This window comes from Apium graveolens, chromosome 11 (genome assembly GCF_009905375.1).
Source record: "Apium graveolens cultivar Ventura chromosome 11, ASM990537v1, whole genome shotgun sequence".
NCBI lineage: Eukaryota > Viridiplantae > Streptophyta > Magnoliopsida > Apiales > Apiaceae > Apium > Apium graveolens.
In genome coordinates, this window is record NC_133657.1 from 160,357,163 (window position 1) to 160,369,974 (window position 12,812).

The window sequence follows — 12,812 nt, forward strand, 5'->3', positions numbered from 1 at the left end:
TAATTAAATCATGATTAGATAAAACCTTTCGTGATTAATGTTTTTCGTGTAATATAATCCCTTTAACCATACATATTATAGATTAAACTCGAGGCATGTATTTAGTCATCCTCTTCAACATTTAATCCGAGTTTACTTGATCCATAAGTAGATTATCAAGACAAATCATTATTTGAGCATGGCCATGATTTTATAATCTCACTCAATCAAGAGGCCAATAATATCTCTCCTAATTATAGGAGGGTTAAATCTTTTATCTATCATTCATATTTCTTATACGACTCATGATATACCCGATGTCCACTTTTATCATCACCCGATTAAAAGTAACTTTTAATGTAGTCAAAGTATATTAATCCTCGTATAGAAATATAATGATTTCAAGTCAAAGGATCGTTACACCATTATCACTGTGAGTCTTTCTTATGACTTTATTAAACATGAAGAATCTCACTGTGGGTCTGTCCAGTACCATGTACTCTCACATGTACCTATGTATTGACTTTAGTATCCCCATACTTATAACCAATGAGATGTGGTTATCTTGTCAAACAACATACTAGTCTATCTATGTATTATTATTGTCCTATATAATAATACTCGACTAGGGATATTTAAGATTATGATATATTATATAATCTCAAGTTCAAGTCATGTACTTAAACTATACAATGTGTATCATGATTCTAAGGACATTTATTATGCTAACAAAATATCACAGTAATTAAGGTCATAATAAATACATTTATTGAATGATCAACTGACATAAAGATTTAAAAGAATAATGTATTGCCTCTAGGGCACCTACACTAACAATCTCCCACTTGCACTAGAGCCAATCACCCATATATCTAATACCCATGGAACTAGTGTGACCATCGTGCTTTTGCTCTGACAAGCCTTTCGTCAGTGGGTCTGCAATGTTATCATTTGTGTGCACTTTACATATGTGTATATCACCCCTTTCATTAATCTCTCGAATAAGGTGAAATCTCCTGAGTATATGTTTAGCCCGGGAGTGTGATCTGGGTTCTTTAGCCTGTGCAATGGCTCCATTATTATCGCAGTATAGATCAATGGGATCTGCGATCGATGGAACCACTCCCAAATCAGAAATGAACTTTCGAATCCAAACGGCCTCCTTAGCTGCTTCACAAGCTGTAATGTACTCAGCCTCCATTGTAGAATCAACTATTGTTTCTTGCTTTGAACTCTTCCAGCTGATAGCACCTCCGTTTAGACAAAACACAAAACCAGACTGTGATACAGTATCATCTCTGTCTGTTTGGAAACTTGCATCGGTGTAACCTTTTACAACGAGTTTCTCTTCTCCTCCATACACCAAGAATGAATCTTTAGTTCTTTTCAGGTACTTAAGAATATTCTTGACTGCCGTCCAGTGACCTTCACCCGGATTAGACTGGTATCTGCTCGTCATGCTCAAAGCATACGAGACATCTGGGCGAGTACATACCATTGTATACATGATAGATCCAATTGCTGAAGCATATGGAACTTTATTCATGTGGTCCTTCTCATCCAATGATTTCAGACACTGGTCCTTAGAGATCGTTATCCCTTGAGACACGGGGATATATCCCCTTTTTGCATTTTGCATTCCAAAACGATGCAAAACATTATCAATGTATGTGCTCTGACTTAGACCGATCATCCTTCTAAATCTTTCTCTATAGATCCTCATTCCTAGAATGTAGGATGCCTCTCCTAAGTCTTTCATGGAGAAATTGCTCCCTAACCAAGTCTTAACAGCCTTTAGAGAATGTATGTCATTCCCCATTAGTAGTATATCATCAACATATAGTACTATGAATGCCACATAGCTCCCACTAACCTTCTTGTAAACACACGGTTCATCTTCGTTTTGAACAAAGCCATACTCTGTGACTATTTCATCAAAACGGATATTCCATCTCCTAGAGGATTGCTTCAATCCATAAATGGATCGACAAAACCCTCAGGTTGTGTCATGTACACATCCTCTTCAAGGCTTCCATTAAGGAAGGCTGTTTTGACATCCATTTTCCAGATTTCATAATCATGGAATGCTGCAATGGCAAGTAAAATCCTTATAGACTTGACCATAGCCACTGGTGAGAAAGTTTCATCATAGTCAATACCATGAATTTGTTTGAAACCTTTTGCAACCAGCCTAGCTTTATAGGTCTGAAAATTTCCATCCATGCCCTTTTTCTTCTTAAAAACCCATTTGTACCCTATGGGTTTTACCCCTTTAGGTGGATCAACCAAAGTCCATACTTGGTTTTTGTACATGGAATCTATCTCGGATTTCATGGCTTCAAGCCATCTCTTAGAGTCTGGACTGTTCATAGCATCTTGGTATGTGAGAGGCTCATCTTCATCTATGAGCATCAAATCACCACACTGAGTCATGAAAAATCCATATCTCTCTGGCTCATGGCGAAATCTACCAGATCTACGAACAACCTGTGTTTGTTGAGCATTATCATTATGCTTCTCTTGTTCCACTCTAGGTTCAATGCTATTTTGCGGTTCTCGATCTTCATCGAGATCTATAGTTCTCCCACTGTTTCTTTTGGAAACAAAATCTCTTTCCATGAAGACAGCATCTCGAGCAATAAACACTTTCTGCTCAGAAGGACTATAAAAATAATACACCTTTGTTTCATTAGGGTATCCCACAAAAATGCACTCTTCGGATTTAGGTCCAAGCTTGTCAGATTCTTGACGTTTCACAAACGCCTGACATCCCCAAACTTTCATAAAGTTCATGCTTGACCGTTTCTCCTTCCATATCTCATATGGAGTCTTTTGAACCTTCTTAGTAGGAACACGGTTAAGTGTGAAAGCCGCTGTTTCTAGAGCCTAACCCCAGAAACTTATTGGAAGATCTGCATGACTCATCATCGATCGCACCATGTCCAACAAGGTGCGATTTCTCCTCTCTGAAACTCCATTCCATTGAGGTGTTCCTGGTGGAGTGAGTTGTGATACAATACCACACTCTTTCAAATACTCTCTAAATTCGGTGCTTAAGTATTCACCCCCACGATCGGATCGTAAGATCTTAATACTTGCATCTCCGCCAATTTGCTTCTCTACTTCAACCTTGTATTCTTTAAATTTTTCAAAAGAATCGGATTTGTTCTTCATAAGATATACATATCCATATCTACTGAAATCATCAGTAAATGTTATGAAGTAGTAGTAGCCTCCTCTAGCCATTACACGCATTGGGCCACATACATCACTATGTATTAGCTCCAGACATTTAGTGGCCCTTTGACCCTTACCAGTGAAAGGGGCTTTAGTCATCTTACCAAGCAAACAAGATTCGCATTCTTGGTATGATTCAAATTCAAACTTATCCAAGTATCCATCCTTATGTAATTTGGATATGCGTTTCTCATTTATGTGGCCTAGACGACAATGCCAGAGGTATGTTTGATTTGAGTCATTCATTTTAAGTCGTTTGTTTTCTATATTACAGACAGGATTATCTAAATCAAGAACATATAAACCATTAAATAAACGCGCAACACCATAGGTTAAATCATTCAAAGCAAAAGAGTAATTGTTGTTCTTTATTGTAAACGAAAAACCTTTCTTGTCCAAACAAGAAATAGAAATAATGTTTCTGCGAATTGCAGGCACGTAAAAATAGTCTTCTAGTTTTAAAACAAGCCCAGAGGGCATAGATAAATAATAAGTCCCTACAGCTAAAGCAGCAACTTTTGCTCCATTGCCTACTCTTAGGTCCACTTCTCCCTTAGCCAAAGTCCTACTTCTCTGCAGGCCCTACACATTTATACAAATATGAGAAGCACATCCAGTATCAAATACCCAAGATGTAGAAATAGATAAATTGACTTCTATAACATAAATACCTGATCCAGAAATCTGAACTGCTTTCATTTTCTTCAGATCCTCCAAGTAAATTGGACAGTTTCTCTTCCAGTGACCAGCTTTCTTACAGTAGTGACATTCACCCTTGGCCACACCACCTTTAGGCTTTAAAGCCTGTTTGGGACCTGATTTTGGCTTGGGTGTAGAATCAGATCCAATCTTCTTCTTACCCTTCCACTTGCCATTCCCTTTGGCCTTACCTTTATTTCCCACCATCAATATGGGAGCAGGTGCAGCTGTCTTCATGTTGGTCTCATATGTTCTCAACATATACAACAATTCAGTAGGTGTTTTGTCAAATTCATTCATATTGTAGTTCACAACAAACTGAGTGAATTTGTTGTTCAAGGAATTCATGATTAGGTCAATACCAGTTTCCGGACCAATCGGGAAACCCAAAGTTTCAAGGTACTCAATGTAACCAATCATCTTCAGAACATGTGGGCCAACTGGTTCACTTGCCCCTTGTTTGCAATTAAAAAGTGACTTACTCGTGTTGAACCTTTCTTGACGAGTTTGGCTTGCAAACATGCTTTGCAAGTGCTCATTGATAGTATATGCATCCATATGCACATGCTGTCTTTGAAGCTCGGCACTCATAGTTGCCAACATAAGACATGCTACATCATTTGCATCATTCTCATCCCTTGTGCGTGCTGCTCGTTCATCAGCAGTAGAACCCTCAGGAAGGGGGCCTGGAGGAGGAATATCAATGACATGAAGCTTGCGCTCCTGCCTGAGGACAATCCTCAAATTCCTCTGTCAGTCTAGGAAGTTGTTTCCTCCTGTCAGCATGTCCTTCTCAAGGACTGAACGTACGAATAGTGTGTTTGTGTTGTTTGACATTACTCAGTATCTACAATAATAAAAGCGCAAAATAAACATTAGATTGTCTGAGTTAAAAATTTATGTTCATATGATTATGATATATTCATAATATATCTCCCACTATTTTTTATCAAATTAATAGCCCTAACTATTAATTCGGAAAGTATATCCCGTAAATCTTTCTAGTGAGCCAAGATCCATATTTCGTCATGTCCTAAGTCAACCACTGGTATTCTTAAAACATGATTATTTAGGTAGACAACAGTTGTCAATTATATCATATATAATTATTGGATAATTTGGTGAACAACAATTGATCTTATCTATCTAATAGATTTTTAACCAAACTCTATGCTTCTAAGTTCATAATAGTTGAATATAACCGTTTATATTCACCTTATTATGACGACTCAGTTAAGTTAGACCCAATGATACAACGTCCGAATATAACCGTTTATATTCGTCGCATTTCACCACGATAGATAGGAGTCCCCTGCCACTGACAGCCCTTCCCCTTATCGATCTAGGATTCAATGAGTGTTCATTCATTGGAAAGCATCTGATTAAAACTTAATATTTTTACTTAGGGATTTTTAATTTAGAACGATCATGATCCCATCATAAAGAGATTCCCAATTTTTCCTTGAATAAAATACTTCAAAGCAATACTCGTCAATGGTTTGATTTTCAGGTAGTGGAGGAGTCACATCAGTCTCGCTTAAAACCCACAGCCTTACAAATTCTATGAACCCGTTGTTGACAAAATCGCCCCATGTCAGAAATAAAGAAAATTCGTATTTTATTCCGTGTTTCATAAACACGAGAATCTCATGATCGTTTGTTAATTTTAAATCTTGAGTCGTTACAGATTTTATCTTGTTTAAAGGCATGGCATGGGTGATGTATCTACTACATACATGCATCATTAATCTAATTAAAACATGCATTTTCTACTCTACACATACTATTTATACATCATATAAAAAGTGCGTAAAGTAAACGTGCAATAGTTATGGCCCAATCCTATGTGATCTTTTCAGGCTAATGAAAAGATCAAGGTCAATCTATGGTGTAAAAATAACTATTACATATGTCTTCTCTATTGCTTCCATTGTCTCCTTGGCCTCCATAGGATGCCTCCTTGTTCCCTTGTCCTTTTTGGATGTTACATTAAGAATTATACTAATGAACTTACAAAAGAACTCAAGTTACATTTGAGATAAAACAACTACAAATATAAAATGACATGCAAGTCGAATTTATTACAAACCAAAAAAAATAAACCATTACAACTAAGGTCTTAAGGCCATAACTATGCACCATGCTCAAGTAACAATTAAAGAACATGATAGATCATATAAAAGATGACATACTATTTATCACTTATCATGATCCAATCAAGAATAATAAATAAGTAAAGCATATGTCATAAGCACAAATTAAAAATGAAACCCTAAACACGCGGTTTTAGAATGCGCGGGGCAGCGCAGTACTCATTCGTGAGAAGAGTAATGTTCAGTACCCCATTTATTATGTTAGCAAGAGAATGTTGAACGCAGAGACCCGTTATTACATTTATATTTTTATTGGTTAAATTAATTATTTTTTGATCAAAAATTAAAAATTACTCTTATATTGATGTAAAAAATTGAAAATTATATATTAAAGTATATCATATGTACTTTTCAATGATGAAATTTATTTTATTTTATTTAATTATAATATATTAATAATTTTAGTCAAAATTTTGTTAATTTGACGAGTCAAAAATCAAATGTGACAATTAAAAAATACGGAGGAAATAACATTTACAAAATGATGAAATTTTTGTTGTTTAATTCGAATAAATAGATCAATAACTATAATAAATTATTAATCGCATAGTATATTACTAGGGATTCGGGGGGGGCAGCGAGCCCCCCGATGGCGGAAATTTTTGCAAAATCAAGTATCAGAATACTAGCAAAACATGTATCAGAATACTATTCCAGAAGCATGTATCAGTATACACACGATCCATATCCCAGTTACCAAAAACATGTATCAGTATACATATTTTAAGAGATCGCATACATATGAGCTATGGTAGACCTTAAACATACTAGTATCATCATATAGATCATTAACAGATTCATCATATCATTCATATAACATAACTGTTATCATGGCAGACTCATATAACATAACTGTTATCATGGTAGACTCATCACACATGCATACTTGTAAAAATACAGTAAACACGTAACCAAATCAGCCCCTTATACACGTAGCTCTGATACCATTGTTGGGTTCCGAGGCATAAAACGCAGCGGATAAACGTAAATAAAATAAAAACAATTTCGAAACCCAAAACAGGACCATGTATAATTATGGGCAGATTATGGAGATAACGAATCATACCTTTCAAGAACTCAACGGAGATCCTAGCTATCACGCTTTGTGTCTACCTCTCGGAGAAACACCTCTGTGGTATCCACATGAGCTCCTCCAAGAACGTCTCACGAACTTGACTACGGAATGGATGTACTAGCCTCCTTCTTGACGATCTGAATTGCCTCTGCCTCTCTTTGTTACTAGGGTTTTCTCAAAAAACGTACAAGCCTCTTTAACCTATCATTATGTATTTATAATGGCTGATTAAAAAGGCCCATAACAGCAAAGCCCAACCCTAGTAGGTATTGGATTAAATAATAAAAACGAATTTCTATTATCTAATTAATAAGTAAGTCATACTTAATTATTATGGGCAAAAACATTCCTTTTAATTCGAATTTATATTATCTCAATTAAGTCTTACTTAATTATAATAAAATTCGAATAATCATCAATTAATTTAAATCCATAATTTAAATTAACTATTCCAGTAAGTGCTCTATTTGTGTGACCCTATAGGCTATTATTTAATTGGCAATAATTTTATTCTCTAATAAAATTATAAACAATGAGTGGTATCTAGTAATACATCATTGTTACCCAATTAAACAATAATTAAATCGTGATTAGATAAAACCTTTCATGATTAATGTTTTTCGTGTAATATAATCCCTTTAACCATACATATTATAGATTAAACTCGAGGCATGTATTTAGTCATCCTCTTCAACATTTAATCCGGGTTTACTTGATCCATGAGTAGATTATCAAGACAAATCATTATTTGAGCATGGCCATGCTTTTATAATCTCACTCAATCAAGAGGCCAATAATATCTCTCCTAATTATATGAGGGTTAAATCATTTATCTATCATTCATATTTCTCATACGACTCATGATATACCCGATGTCCACTTTTATCATCACCCGATTAAAAGTAACTTTTAATGTACTCAAAGTATATTAATCCTCGTATAGAAATATAATGATTTCAAGTCAAAGGATCGTTACACCATTATCACTGTGAGTCTTTCTTATGACTTTATTAAACATGAAGAATCTCACTGTGGGTTTGTCCAGTACCATGTACTCTCACATGTACCTATGTATTGACTTTAGTATCCCCATACTTATAACCAATGAGATGTGGTTATCTTGTCAAACAACATACTAGTCTATCTATGTATTATTATTGTCCTATATAATAATACTCGACTAGGGATATTTAAGAATATGATATATTATATAATCTCAAGTTCAAGTCATGTACGTAAACTATACAATGTGTATCATGATTCTAAGGACATTTATTATGCTAACAAAATATCGCAGTAATTAAGGTCATAATAAATACATTTATTGAATGATCAACTGACATAAAGATTTAAAAGAATAAAGTATTGCCTCTAGGGTACCTATACTAACAGTATTGTCCACTAAAGATCTGGATATCCGTGAGAACGACGAGAAGAGAGGAAAGCCAGCTGAGGAATTGGCCCCGATCCCATTGGCTCCCAAACCCTGAAAAGGTAACTTTCATTGGAGCATCGTTGGAGGATCCTCTTATAGGTAAGTTGTTCATATTTTTGCAAGAGAATAGTGATGTGTTTGCATGGTCAGCAGCTGATATGCAAGGCATAGACCCGGAACTGATTACTCACAAGCTGAATGTGGATCCAAATCGGAAGACAGTGAAGCAAAAGAAAAGAAGTTTTGCTCCAAAGAGGCAAGATGCTATAAACAGGAAGTAGAGAAGCTCTTAAAGGCTGGTTTCATTTAGGAGATACAATTTCCAGAATGGTTAGCAAACCCTGTAATGGTGAAGAAGGCCAATAGAAAATGGAGGATATGTGTGGACTTCACTGATCTGAATGACACATGCCCTAAGGACTGTTTCTCGTTGCCAAGGATATATACTTTGATAGATGCCACTGTTGGACATGAGATGTTGAGCTTCATGGATGGATTTAGTGAATACAATCAGATCAAGATGCATAAGGACGACATCCCAAAGGTATCATTCATCACTAACTTTGGTGTTTATTGTTATCTTGTTATGGCATTTGGTCTCAAGAATGTAGGAGCCACCTATCAAAGGTTGGTAAATAAAATTTTTAAGGATCTTATTGGCAAGACCATGGAAGTTTATGTTGATGACATGTTAGTCAAGAGTCTAGTGAAGACTGGCCATATAACCCATTTGAGGGAAGCTTTCGAGGTCCTGAGATACCACAAGATGATGTTAAATCCTACAAAGTGTGCTTTCGGAGTAGGATCTGGAAAGTTTTTGGGATTGATGGTCTCCAAAAGAGGAATCAAGGCCAATCCCGATAAAATAAAGGCAATCCTGGACATGGAGCCCCCAAAAACTATCAAATATGTTCAAAAGCTCACTGAAGTGTTGCTACATTGGGACGATTCATCTCAAAGTCTGGGGACAAGTGCTTGTCATTATTCAAGTCTTTAAAGAAGGTTAAGGACTTTGTATAGAGTGGGGAAAGCCAGAATGCATTCGAGGAATTAAAGAAATATATTGCTCAGGCCACGTTGTTGGCCAAGCCAGCTTTGAATGAAGTTTTATACTTGTACTTGGCCGTTTCAAAGAGTGCCTTGAGCGCTGTATTTGTTAAGGAGGAACTGAAAATCCAGAAACCCGTATACTATGTCAGCAAAATTCTACATGGAGCTGAGTTGAATTATTCAACTATTGAGAAGTTTGCTTTAGCCTTGGTAATGGCTTCAAGAAAGTTACGTCCTTACTTTCGAGCTCATCAAATCGAGGTGCTAACAAATCAGCCCCTGAGAAATATTATTCATAGTCCTAAGGCTAGTGGGAGGTTGATCAAGTGGACAATAGAGCTGGGAGAATTCGATAGCAAATATAAGTCATGAACGACAATAAAAGCCCAGGCATTGGCTGACTTCGTGATGGAATGTACCATACCCAACCAAGAAGTCGGGGGGCAGGAAGATACTATACCTCCAAACACAGAAGGTGATAAAGGGGACAAAGAGATGGAAGTTAAGGAAAAGGAATATTGGGTCCTCTATTTTGATGGAGCATCAAAAATAAATTCAAGTGGAGCAGGTTTGGTTTTACAAAGCCCCGATGGGTTCTTAATTGAATATGCTATGAAGTTAGACTTTCCAACCACATATAATGAGGCAGAAAATGAAGCTCTGATAGCTGGCCTCGGCCTAGAAGGGACACTGAGAGTCAAGAACTTGAAGGTCTGTGGAGACTCGAAGTTGGTCATATCCCAGGTGAAGGGAGAGTTTGAGGCAAGGGATGATACAATGGCTAAGTACGTCCGCCTAGTAAGGGCTGTGATGACCCAATTCGATGAATGCCATATTGAGCACATTCTAAGGGAGGAAAATGCTAAGGCAGATGCATTATCAAAGTTTGCTTCATCTGAGATAGAGGAAAGTTCAGGAAGTGTATACTTCCGCATTCTGAAGACACGAAGCATTGATATTAAGCTTGTAGCTCCTATAGGTCTGGGGACGTCATGGATAGATCCGATTAAGGCCCATATTCAAACCGGTTGGTTGCCAAATGATGCTACTGAAGCCCGAAGATTGGCTGTTCGAGCACTGAGATACTCCTTGATAGATGGAATTTTGTATAAAAGATCTTATGTGGTTCCTTACTTAAGATGTCTCAGGCCCGATGAGGTACGTTTGGCCCTCAAAGAAGTACATGAAGGTATTTGTGCGCAACACTTGGGGGGAAGAGCACTGGCTCATAAGATAACCCATTTAGGCTTTTATTGGCCAGAGATGATGGTCGATGCCAAAGAATATGTGAATAAGTGTGATCGTTGTCAGAAACATGCACTGGTTGTTTGAAACCCCCCCCCCCCGAGATACTGACTTCCATCAACTCTCCCATCCCCTTTGCCATGTGGGGAATGGATATACTTGGGCCTTCCCCCATGGCCACGGCTCAGAGGAAGTTCCTGATTGTAGTTATTGATTATTTTACTAAGTGGATTGAAGCTAAACCTTTAGCCAAGATCACAACTAAACAGGCTGCACAAATCCTGTGGGAAAGTATCATGTGCAGATATGGAATTCCCCGCATCCTAGTCATCGATAATGGAACACAGTTCAATAATGAAGAGTTCAGGAAGTATTGTGAGGAGAATGAGATCGAGTTGTGGTTTACCTCCGTAGCTCATTCGCAAGCCAATTATCCTTGATGGACTTAAGAAAAGGGTCGAACCCTCGAGGAACGCGTTGGTGGACGAGTTGTTGCCTATCTTATGGGCTTACCGAACTACCTTCAAGTTCACAACCGAAGCAACCTCGTCCATGCTAGCTTATGGAGCTGAGATAGTGGTGCTGCTGGAAATTACACATGCATAACCAAGAGTTGGAGCTTACAAGCCAGAGACTAACACAGATGGCATAAAGCTAGCCTTCAACCTAATTGATGAGGTCATGGATGAAGCTGAAGCCTGTAATGCAGAGCGTCAACGAAGAGCCTCCCTCTACTATAATAGAAGGGCTAGAGAAAGTTTCTTTCAGGAAGGAGACTTGGTCTTGAGGAAGGTTGAGGCATCCGGAGTTGGACGTAAAGAAAAGACTAGCCCATAATCGGAGAGGGAAATTTTGAGTTGGAAACCATGAATGGTGATAAAATGCCAAAGCCTTGCTATATCATAAACTTTAAGGTTTATTGTGTATGATAGAAAAGCAAATATGTGGCAAGCACAAAAAATTTGCCAAGTACTGAAATAGTACGCAAGGAAATAAAAATAAAAGTTGTTGAAGGCCCGAAGAGCCCAAGTTTTGTCCAAATTAGAGGCTCATAGGTGTCGTAGTCATTCAAGTGCAGTTAAATTAAACTCGGGTAACGATCATATACCAGAATATCTTGTACCTGAAGAGTTCAAGTGACATAAGTGAATGTTTGATACGTGCAAAAAGAAGGCTTGTAGCCCCAAGAATTTCTCAACTTTTTTGGGCTTGCAATATACAAAGCCCCATAGCGTGAATGCATCTAACAAGTAGAAATAAGGTCGATGAAACCAACTTTTATTCAATGTAAGGGTTGAACCCATATTTCAGGATATTATCTACTTATGCAAGTTTATCATCTTATCTATCAATTTATTTATGAGCGAGCATCTAACGAATGCAAGTCCTGAAAGACTAATCGCCGAAAAAAAAAGATATCTGCATAAAGATAGAAGATCCCGAAAGATCACAAGTGGAGTCCCGAAGGATAAATAGGATGCACTGAAAATGTTCAAAGTCCATAAAGGACCGAAAGCAGATAAAAGCAAAATAAAGAGCCATAGCAGGCATATGAAGCCATGCAAGGCCGCGATGGTCACTCATCAGAATACTTTATAGCCTCGACACGTACGATCAAATTATGAGTTGATAACATAGATATGGGTAAAATACAATTAGGTTTGAAACCCACAACGCCCAGGTAGCGCCATTCTTAACCGTGGGTAAACCACGCCTAGGATTCATGATCGAATGAAGGTACCTGTTTCTTATTAAAAAAAAAGGAGAAATAAAATGAAGTAAGTTAAAGCTCAACCAATACCCAAGAGGTGGAATTTTTCCCCGTGTTCAACAATATGCCTCCTAGGTGGGGGTAACCCACGCCTAGGAAGGCTTTAGCCAAGAAAGCATTCGAGTAACGCTCAGGAAGCAAGGTTTCTTGACGTGTTTTTCAACATAC